The sequence below is a fragment of the Mauremys reevesii genome, linkage group 6 (assembly GCF_016161935.1).
Source record: "Mauremys reevesii isolate NIE-2019 linkage group 6, ASM1616193v1, whole genome shotgun sequence".
NCBI classification, from domain to species: Eukaryota; Metazoa; Chordata; order Testudines; family Geoemydidae; genus Mauremys; species Mauremys reevesii.
The window spans coordinates 5,820,773-5,832,319 of NC_052628.1; the positions used below are offsets into that span (position 1 = coordinate 5,820,773).

The 11,547-nt window shown below is 46.5% G+C and overlaps 1 long non-coding RNA gene across 1 annotated transcript; it reads left to right on the forward strand.

Annotated features, from left to right (window-relative positions):
• Nucleotides 1–8,540: 8,540 nt before the first annotated feature.
• LOC120407480 lies at nucleotides 8,541–9,921 on the forward strand. The gene is made up of 3 exons (XR_005600018.1): nucleotides 8,541–8,651; nucleotides 9,053–9,162; nucleotides 9,837–9,921. It is a non-coding gene; the product is annotated as an uncharacterized LOC120407480 (long non-coding RNA).
• Nucleotides 9,922–11,547: the final 1,626 nt, after the last annotated feature.

Genomic DNA, 11,547 nt, shown 5'->3' on the forward strand with positions numbered 1-11,547 from the left:
TCTGACCAGGCGACTGTCCTGCCCTCTTGTGGCTGGTGAGCTGGGTGGATGGTTCTTAGCCCAAGCTCTGTTCTGACCCAAACCCCTTCCAATCCTATTGATGCCAATGCCTGGAGTGCAGACTGGTGGAAGATGTATCTTCTCTTTCCTCCTGACCCCCTGCAGCTCACATCCTCTTGGATCACAGACGTACAGTAATAATGACAATGCTTTTCACATCTACAGTCCACAGGCCTTGAAATCCCTCCTGTCCTGCAGGAAGAGAGATAGAGTGTGTGTATTTTTATAACCACAGACTCATTGCTCACCACTGGAGTTTCCAGAGGCTAAGTGGCTTGGCCAAGGTGACCTAGGACATCTGTGGCAAAGCCAGGAAGAAAACGCAGCTGTCTTAATCCCAGACCTGTGTGCTTTAGTCACAGGACCATTCTTCCTCTCCATGTTCAACTTCCAGTAGTAGCTTGACACAGTTCAGGATTCTAGATGTGATGTTGGGCATCACTGCAATACACACAATAAAGAGTGAACACTTCCCAAAGAAGGCAGCAGGGAGCAATTAATGGCATTATGAAAATACCCTAGCCCTTTTCTCCACATCTGGATCTTTTCTCCTCTTCCTGCAGACTCATAGAATATCAGGGCTGGAAGGGACCTCAGGAGGTCATCTAGTCCCGCCCCTTGCTCAAAGCAGGACCAATCCCCAGGCAGATTTTTGCCCCAGATCCCTAAATGGCCCCCTCAAGGATTGAACTCACAACTCTGGGTTTAGCAGGCTAATGTTCAAACCACTGAGATTCCACTCTGTAACATGAGCAGGACAAGGAGGACATTCTAAATACTGCTCCAGCTGTGGCACCTTTAAGAGTTTATGGTGGTGTTTCTCAGCCCACGAAACTGGCCTCCGCTAGCTCATGGGCAGGGGTCACCATCAGTGAACCCAGAGGAAATGAAAACCTGGAGGAGTGCGTGCACATGCTAGGAACTGGTCAAACACTGAGAAACGCAGTCCCTGCCCCCTGCAACTGAGGTTTATGATGAGTTGTAATTGAAAGTGATCTAGCAAGAACCAGCGTGTGTATGTTTTATACACACGTCTCTCTCTCACACACACACTCACCCACTTTTGTATCCTTTCTTCCTGTGTTTCTGTATATTCCATGTATACATGCATGTGCATATATATGATGATTTTTATATATGTGTGTATATACACACACACACACATGCACACTTTTTCCCAGATCACTTAAAATCCCGATCTGTTAATTATTCAATAGGCACTTCTGCTTTTTGCTGAGCCCTAAAATGAATCATGGAAAGAGAGAGAGAGAGAGAAATTGACATGTCACTTATGTCCTAAATGTCTCTAATTTTTTCTCATAAGAACTCTCTCTTTCAGCTTGACTGCAGGTACAAACACCCTATTCCGCAATGCGTTCAGATGGGAGCGCCGACCTCTTAGAGTGGGGACGGTATGGCAAAGTTGGAGACAACTTGGTTCCTGGTCCCCACTCGACATGAAATACATTGCAGTTGAAAATAAACCACCATCAGTGGAAGAGTGTTTGTGTGGGTTAAAGAGAGAGGGCAGAGAAATATCAGATCCCCCTTTTCTGTGTCAGACGGTAAAGTAGCCGCTCTGTTTTAATTATACCTGTGTGCAAAGGCCACGGCTGCTCTTCATCCATTTCACATTAGTCTAACTTTCACAGAACAGACATAGCCTTGGGTGGTTGGAGGAAGAGATAGGTGGGGAACAGAGCCATCCATTTTTTACTACTCTTTGCAATGCTCTTGAGCTTTGATACGAGGTTCTGGCTGAGGTACAGTAATCTTATCTGGCGCCGTATTGATTTAAGCCTCTTGGATTTATATACCTTTGAAAATGGTAAACTATATTAATTTGCTGTGTTTTCAAGGGAAAGTTATTTATTGAGAGGCATTTTTAACTCGAGTGCTGGAAGCCTTAAATCATTATAATAAATTCATGCTTTTCATGCTTTCTTACATTGTAATAAATTTGTTTTAAACGTGAATGAGGAGATCCACGATTTCTTTAATATACGGTTATGTATTTCCTTTCAGAATGACACCGCTCACTATATCAAGACAGAGAATAATAGTGAGAGATTTACAGTGCTTAGGAATAACACTGCTTGGGAATGTGACATGTTAACCAACATTGGAGAGGGGTTTGGCTAATGGGAAGCCCCCCTCCCAAGTGACACAAGAGGGAGTTAAAAGGGTAGAAACGAGGCTTAAATGAGACAATCGAAACCAATGACTTAGTTAAAGTTTAGCTGTTGGGTGGGAAGCGTGGCCTAGTAGCTACAGCTCTGGCCTGGGACTCAGGAGATCTGGATTCTATTTCCAGCTCAGTCACAGAGCCCCTCTTTGTGTCAGAAACTATGACAGGGTCCCTCCGCTGACCCTGGAGCTAGCCAGCTCAGGCCTCCGGCTGTTTAACGAGCCCAGCTGGGCTGCGGTAGATTCGTCTGATTGGCTGGCCTGCCCATCTGGCTGCAAGGAGTCCAAAAGGTCTTCAGTTAAGCTCATCAACGGTAAGAGGTCACTCGCTGGCAACTCAACACTTATGCCCGTGACTGTGATCTCTTCTGTTACCTACCTCATTCCTAGCCCTGCTGCTGTCCTGCTCCAGTCTGCTCCAGCCCTGTGCCCTTGCCCAGCTTCTGACCCTTGGTCCTGACTCCCAGTTCTTGTTCCTGGCTCTAACCGCTAGGTCAGCCTGCCCATGCCCCAGTGCCTTACAGTGTGACCTTGGGTAATCTCTCTGTGCCTCCATTCTTCATCTGTAAAATGGAGCTAATACTTCCCTGCCTCACACAGATGTTGTGAGGTTCAAATCCATCAAAGATTGCCCTCGTTGCCAAGATAGATTATGGTCTCAGCTAATGATCTCTGATCCTGCACTAAACCTCCACCCTGTAAACCCACCACTCTCCAGTTCACAGATTGTTGTCATGGAAATAAGACAACAAAACACCTGGCAGACTTCAAATCATGTCCTTCTCTTACCTAAGTGGAGTCCATATCTCTGGGATGATGGAAATGCAACAAGCAGCTATGGTGTTTGCAACAGGTATGTGAAGAAGTGTCTGAAACAAATCATCTTGTTCAGAACCGTACTCATGTCTTTATTAGAAAACAAAGGCACCCCGTCATTGGTGCAGTGTCTACGTTTACAAGAGCAAGGGCCAGGAACTCCTGGTTTCTCACTCGACTTCCTCTTTGGTATGGGGTGCATCGTTTACATTTTCTGTTAATTTATCCCCTCTGTGACACAGGTATCTAACTTATCTCCCTTACAGGGGTTTTGAATGATGTCAGTAGCAGTGTGACCCTCTGTTATGGAGGTGCAGCAGTGGTCCATAGATTATAAAGCTGTGATCATCTAGTCTGACCTCGTGCCCAATACGGGCCTTAGGGCTTCCCTGAACTAATTCCTTTTTGAACTAGAGCATGTATAAGGACAATGGACATCAAACTCAGAGGAGTGGGAGGTGAAGTCCCCTCCAATGAAAATCAAAGGGGAAAAGGTGTTAAGGAGAACTGGCGGTTTCTGAGAGAGAGAATAGTAAAGCTACAACAGCAAACTATCCTGAGGTGAAGGAAAGATGGGAAGAATAGCAGGAGACCAATATGGCTGCATCAGGAGCTCTTCAATGACCTGAAAATCAAAGAGGAATCCTACAAGAAGTGGACACATTGCTAAGGAGTAGCACAAAGAACAGCACCAGCATGTAGGGACAAAATCAGAAAGGCTAAGGCACAAAATGAATTATGCTTAGCAAGGGTCATACAAGGCAATCAGAAGAGTTTCTTTAAATACATTAGGAGCAAGGAAAAGATAAAGGAAATTGTAGGCCCTCTACTTAACAAGGAAGGACAGCTAATAATGGATGATATCAAGAAGGCTGAGGCGTTTACAGTCTTTCTTTACTAAAAAGGTTAATTGTGGCAAGCGCTTTGTACAATTAATACTTACAACAAGGGGAAAGGAACACAAGCCAGAACAGGGAAAAAGCAGGTTAAGGAATATTTAGAGGAGGTAGATACATTCAAATGAGCAGGGCTTTAGGAAATTCACCCCGGGGTACTTAAAATACTGGAACAAATTATCAGTCAGTTTGTAAGCACCTAGAGGATAATAGGGGGATAAGTAATAGCCAACATGGATTGGTCAAGAAAAAATCATGCCAAAGCAACCTCATTTCCTTCTTCAACTGGGTTCTTGGTCTAGTGGATGGGGGTGAAGCTGTAGCCATGATATATCTTGATTTTAATAAGGCTTTTGACAAAGTATCACATGATAGTCTCATAAGCAAACTAGTGCAATGTCTAGATTATGTTACTACTGTACAAGGGGGTGCACGACTGGTTGAAAGACTAATCAAAGAGTAGTTATCAATGTTTTACTAGCAAACTGGGAGCATATATTTAGTGGGGGTCTTTTCTGGGTCTGGTACTATTCAATATTTTCATTAACGATTTGGATAATGGAGTTGGGAGTTTGCTTATAAAATTTGCAGATGACACCAAACTGGGAGGTGCTGCAAGCAGTTGGGAGGGGACAGAATTAGAAGTGACTAAGACCGTGACAAATTGGAGAAATGGTCTGAAATCAGCAAGATGAAGTTCAATGAAGACAAGTGGAAAGGCTTCGTTTAGGCAGGAAAAATGAAATGCACAACTACATACAGGGAATACTGAACTGGCTGGGCCCTGCAGAAAAGGATCTGGTGGTTATAGAGGATCACAGATTGAACATACGCCATCCATGTGATGCAATTGCAAAAAGGGCTAGTGTCATTCAGGAGCGTCATATGTAATACAGAAGGGATCATTGTTCTGCTCTTCTTGGCGCTGGAGACCCGGGTACAAGTCTGGGTGACAAACCTTAAGAAAGATGTGGACAAACTGTAGAGCCCAAAGGAGAGCAAAAAAAAAAGATAATTTTTTTCAAAAACCTGCCCTAGGAAGTAAAGTTAAAACTGGCCATGTTTAGTCTTGAGAAAAGGAGGCGGAGCGGGACCTGAAAACAGTCTTCAGATATGTTAAGGGCTGTTATAGAGAGGAGGGTGGTCAGTTGTTCTGTGTGTCCAGTGAAGGCAGGACAAGAAGGAATGGGCTTAATCTGCAGCCAGGGAGATTTAGGTTAGATAGTAGGAAAAACTTCCTAACTGTAAGCATAGTTAGGTAGTGGAATAGGTTACCAAGGGAGGTTGTGGAATCCAAATCACTGGAGGTCTCTAAGAACAGGTTAAACAAATATCTGTCAGGGATGGTCTAGGTTTCCTTGGTCCTGTCTCCCGTTTTTCTAAAAACTCGGCTCTAGGGATTAGTGTGGGGCAGGTCTCTGGCCTGGGCTATGCAGGAGGTCAGATGAGATGATCACAATGGTCCCTTCTGGCCTTGGAATCTCCGGTGAATATCTCCTCTTGGGGAAGCCCGAAGGCCCCGCGTGTCCATAAACGGGAGAGAATCTGGCCCTGCAGAAAAATATCTGGCCAATAAACTTGCCAGACTTCCTTAATAAAGGGTCAGCTGTGTTCTCCTGTAGAGCGGTTTTATAGGGAATCGTCATGAAATATGCAGATTGCCCTTTAAAATGCCAGGATGAGGATTGCTTCCTGCAGGGGAATGGGAATTATACTAATTCGGAAAGAAGGATATACCCGGGGCTAGTTTTGCTGCTCTGGGTACCCATGTGTGCGGTAACAGCGGTGAAACGTCACTGTCGGGATGGAGGTAGAGATGGGGCACTGGACGGAGACCCAGGAGCTCCTGAACTGCAGAATTACTGTCCCACTTCCTGCTGCTTGGAGGTCCCTTCCTGGAGTGTCTCTAATCCGATCCCTATCCTCTTGTGTCATGGAAACCACTCCCAGTAAGGTCATCTGTGACTTCCAGGGGCCCTTCTCTCATGTTGCTGCACTTGCTTTGTTACCTTTCACATGGCCGGTCATGGACCCCAGCCGCACTCTCTCTCCTGGCTCTCACAATCCTGTGTGCTCCTGCTGCTCCTGTCTTGGGGGCTGCTCCTTCAGCATGGTCCCCCCCTTCACACTCTCCTCTCTTTATTGACTCCACGGGGTTCTGTCCTTGGGCCTCCCCATCCTCTTCCTCTTCCTCTACACTCTTATTAGGCAAGTCCCACCACACCCCTGGCTTCAGCAGCTACTTCTGTGCCAATGACACTTGAATCTACCTCTATCCTTCTATCCAGCCTCCTCGGATGCCCTATTTCCAGCCCAGTCTCTCTAAAATGGGACGTTATAATTCCCCTCCCCACCACACCCTTCATTCCTTTCCTTCTTTCTCTAGGTCCATTGACTGCTCCACTGTTCCCTCCATTACCCTGGCTTGCAATCTCTGTATCCTCTTTGACTCTCCGCTCTCCCTCCTCCAACGTGCATCTTCCCAGCTGCTCCTTCCTCTTCAAGATCATTCATATCCCATCCTTTAGTTTCCACTGCTAAACCTTTGTCCATCTAGGTACTTCTTGCTCACCCAGCAATGTTTTGTTCTTGCAACCACTGGTCTTTGATATTTCCACACTCCAGATCCTGGGACAGTGTGTTGATGGATGGATCTTCCTTTGCTGATTGGTATGAAATTTTCCCATGGGTGCTGCATGTACAGTTATGTGAGAAGGGTCTAGATTTGATTTCATGGCAGTGGGATAGAATCATAGAATATCACGGTTGGAAGGGACCTCAGGGGGTCATCTAGTCCAACCCCCTGCTCAAAACAGGATCTAAATCAATGTGCATGTGCAGCATATGAAAACAAACTAGTATAGGTTCACAAAGGAGAACAGATACAAGCGGCAGTGAAGGGGTTGGAAGGAATTTACACCATATCAGTGAACACCTGCCGAGATAGTGGGGGTAGCATTCCCCATGTGTTTACAGGTGAATGATAAATAGGTTGTGCTCTGGGCTGCTTTTAATGCTACCAAAAGCCAGCAGAGATAAATGTAAACAGTCTTGCCTCTATCAGCATGGTGTTATGATGCCATCCATGCCACTAGACAATTTCTACATAACGGGATTACACATGACCCAGTGATTATGTACAGCTAAGGCTTAGAGGCCAGGTCTGGGGTGTGTATGTGTGTGTGTGTTTTAATTCCCCTGCACAGGAATGTTGGGCAGATAAATCCGGATAAGCCCTACTCTGAAAAGCCTCGTTCCTGAAATGGCTGAAGCTTCTGTGAAACCATCCAGTGTGCTAGAGGCATCCAGGTATTTGAGAGATGTGAAGAGGAAAAGAACAGGGAGAAAGTCAGATTTGGTTTTCCAGAAATCAGTGCAAAAACCAATTGTTTTTGGTCATCCTCGCTGCATTTGTTCACATGAGCCCGCTCTCCCCCGTCCTCCTTACATGCAGTCTTTTAGTTTCAAGTTTGAACTAACTCCCAAAACTCAGAAGTGAAACTTGCAACAGGAGTGAGAGGATATGGACTTGTTCCAACAGCCTGACTTGCAGGATACTATTTAGCCACTAGAAGTCTCTGTGCCCTCTCTTCCAGACAGGGCGTGGTCTCTGGTAAACAAAGGAAGACAAAGCCGGAGCTGGAGCTGTGTGGCAGCCAATTTGTTTGTAGCTGTTGTTTACTTTAATAAATATGTCCTGTTCAAGACCAACTATGATTCCAGATATCATGACACTGACCCCGGCCATGCACCAGGGTTATTGAACTTTGTCGCTCTGACCCAGATTATATAATTGTGGCCTAGAAATAAAATCCAATTTTGTACTTGTCCTCCTGTGGGTCTGACTTTAATATAAAACTCAGCCAAATCTGCTGAGTTTCACTTGATTTCAATCCATCTTTGCTTGAATCTGAGCCCTGATTTACTCAAAAGCAAAACACCAATTGTCAGGACACTCATGACACAATTGTGAGAGTTGGCCACACTGCCAGCAGCTATTGCCTTGACCTGAAATCCAGCAATGGTGGTGCTGGTCAGTGAAGACGTCAGTGACTCAGCCTAGAACTGATTCTAAGCCACACAGAACTTATTTAAGATTTTGAAATCTAAGACGTTTGGAGCCAAATTCTGATCCGGTTTGACTGCGATGGAATTCTTGCTCAAGGGCATTTTCAAGGTGGTAAGGTGCAGTGTTAACTCTAGAATTTGATAATTGATCTCAATGTTTACATGTAAATACACACGCCACAGGGTTGTCACAGTCTGTTTAAACACACAGAAATAGTCAACGCAGTGGGATGAACTGCATTTGCAGATCTTTTTGCATGGACGGAGAACCTCAAAAGATTTGGTTGAGTTCAGATGAACACCCAAAATGTTGAAGTTTTCCTGAATATTATTCTGTGATGGGGTGGGCTAGTCCCTGAGGCCACCTGCTGGAGGCCTTGTGGCCATGCCACACCCCGCCCCAGAAAAGGGCAGTAGAGGCCTAGAGCAGCTGTGTGGGAAGCAGCCAATCAGGGCCCAGCAGGTCAGTATAAGAAGAGCTGCAGGGTCAGTGCGAGTTCAGCTCCTTGCTAGAGCTGGAGGAGCGTGGCAGAACCCCGGACAGGGCAGTGCTGCCAGAAGCTGGGGAGAGCGAGATGGAGCCCTGAGCTGGTTGCTGGGACTCCATTAGGACAAGGCCCTAAGGTAAAGGTGAAGAATGTGCCAGAGCCACGGGGAAGTGGCCCAAGGAATTATAGCAGCAATGCAGTTTATTTAAAGGGATATTGCGGATGGCTGCTATCTATAGGGTCCCTGGGCTGGGACCTGGAGTAGTGGGCGGGCCCGGGTGCCCCCCACCAGCCACTGGGAAAGTGGCCTGGACTTTGAGGCACCCCAGAAGGGGGAACTAAACTCTTTTAGTGGCCCAGCTGAAGAGGTCCAGAAAGGCAAAGAGGGTGAAGACATTGCCTCCAGGGAAGGAGCCCTGGGGCACCAGAGCACTCTTCCAGTGCAGGGACAAACAGAGAGACGTTCCAGAGGGCCCTGAGAGAGGCCCCTGTTGGACTTGTACCCCGAAAGGGGTTTGCTTGTCTTTTCTCTCACAGGTAGACTGCGTATGACTTGGCCGGAGGGCTGAATCAGTGAAGGCCCACAACAAACAGGTAGAGAGAGAAAGTGCCGGCACACGCACTTGGCCAGGGGGCGCTCACGAGAGGTTAGTGCAACTGCGTTACATATCCCCAAATCACGTATTTTAAAAAAGAGTTAACCAAGCTTCTTTTGAATCTCCAGAAAAGTTTGATTCTAGTTTGAGTGAAGGTTCAGGTCTGTTTGGCCAATTAGGTACCAAGGTAATAAGTATCTTATCAACATCTATGAGAGTCATCTTCTCACCTATCCGCAGTCCTTTGGTTGTGAAAACGGATGTTCCAGAACATCCTGCCCAAGATTTTAGAAAGGGGCTCATGCTTTGGGTTTTCTCAACTTTTTAGTGCTTAATTTGAGACACTTTGCAGAGGTCTTATTGTCAGAGGCTGGGTGCTCAGTACTTTCTGGAACTCAGGGCCCTTCAAAATGTCTCAAGTTGGGCCCCTAAAATCTGAGGCATCCAAAATTGCTCGTCACTTTGAAAATCTTGGCCTCTGTCTGTAAGAATCAGCTGTTTCCCTGAGTCTATCTCCCACAGTCATTGACACATTTGCAAATATGGCAGCGATGGTAGGTTACGTTACATACCACAACTGCAGCAGCAAGGGGCTCACCGAAATTGTTCCCAGAGGCCCTGAGCTGGGGCAAGTCTACATTGTATTCCCAATTTCCAAAGCTAAAAGTTGCCACAAAATATCCTTTTAATCTCTGATCTTAACTATGCTCAGCATTTAATCACAGTGATCCAGAGTCCAGCTACATCACTGCTAGAGGCATTAAGAAGTTGGAAGCAGGAGAAATCGATCCAAGCTGTTGTAAAATGTGGTCAGTAAGTCATTTCCTGGTTGCACTTTAATGATGCGCAGAACGAGGGGGCCGTGACAGCTATTTTATCTTCATCCCAAGTACGCTTGTTGATTACTATTATTTGTATTACTGGAGCGACTACAGACTCCAACCTCGATCAGGGCTCCAATGGGTCGGGTGCTGTACATGCACACAGTAGGAGACTTTCCCTGCCATGAAGAGTGTATTATCTGAATAAACAAGGAAGAGAGAGGGTGGGACAACAGAAGTACTCCTATCCCTGCCCTACAGATGGAGAACTGAGGCACAGAGACACTAAGTGTCTTGACCAAGGTCACAGAACCAGTCAGTTTCAGAGCTGCAAATAGCACCAGGTTTCCTGAGTCCAATCCAGGGACCTAGCCACTAGCCCACACTGTCTCTGACTTAGGCTCTCCTGGCTCCAATACTGCATTAGGGAGGGAAGGGATAGCTCAGTGGTTTGAGCATTGCCCTGCTAAATCCAGGGTTGTGAGTTCAATCCTTGAGGGGGCCATTTAGGGATCTGGGGCAAAAATCTGTCTGGGACTTGGTCCTGCTTTGAGCAGGCGTTGGACTAGATGACCTCCTGAGGTCCCTTCCAGCCCTGACATTCTATGATTCACACTGTCTAACTGTCCTTTCCATCCTACATTCACTGACCCCCAAAAAGTCCATGTAGACCAGAATACTGTGGCATGTAAATAGCAACTTCAGAATTGCACTTTCACAGCCCATGGACTAGCTAGTGCAAGGTCTCAACAAGAGCAGGCTTTGCAAGCATAGTCTGTGATTTTGCTTTACCTTGGCCTTGGCTAGAGCGCTGGGGAATAATCCAACCATCCTCCAGAAGAACAGATTTGAGTTTCTTGAGCTGGAAAATTAAACGATTGCATCATGCAGCAAAGCCAAAAATTAATCATGGAAGAAGGGGTTCCAGCTGCATTCAGACGCATTCGGGTGGCTGCACTACATGCTTTGCTGAGCCCTGATGTCCTTCAGGAGCACACCACTACTTAGCCACCCAGGCGAATGACGTGCTTTCCAAGTACACGACCAGTGGCAGGGTGTGTGTGTGTGATTTCTAGTACCTCCATACAAATCAGCTTAGCGACGGCAACGTTTGCTGGTGGAAAAAGCTCCAAGTGCTACCCCTCACTGCTCTGTTCTGAATGCCAGCCAGAGCGCCTGCCGGAGCGGCAAGAACTGACATTAAACAGCAATGTGTTTTTCGAGACAAACTGTTCAAAATAGCTATTAGTGTAGCTGCCACCGTGCATGTAGCTAGAGGTGCCATGCGTGCGGCGTACGTTCTGTTTAGATGGAGTGGCAACCCTCTACGCCTGAAGCTTTCTACTGGATACAATCTGAACTGCTCAGTTGGTGGCATAGCTCCAGTACCCTCTCGTTGTCACAGAGAGAGCCTCCTTTCTATCTTAAGTACATATGGGGCCCTTGATTACCAAAGTGTCTGAGTGCATCACAATCTCAATGGCTTCATCCTCCCTGCACCTTTGGTAGGTAGGGTAGTGCCATTGTATGAGTGGGGGAAACTGAGGCACGGAAAGGCTAAGTGACTTCCCCAAGGTCCCATGGGAAGTCTTTGGCAGAGCAGGGAATTGAATAC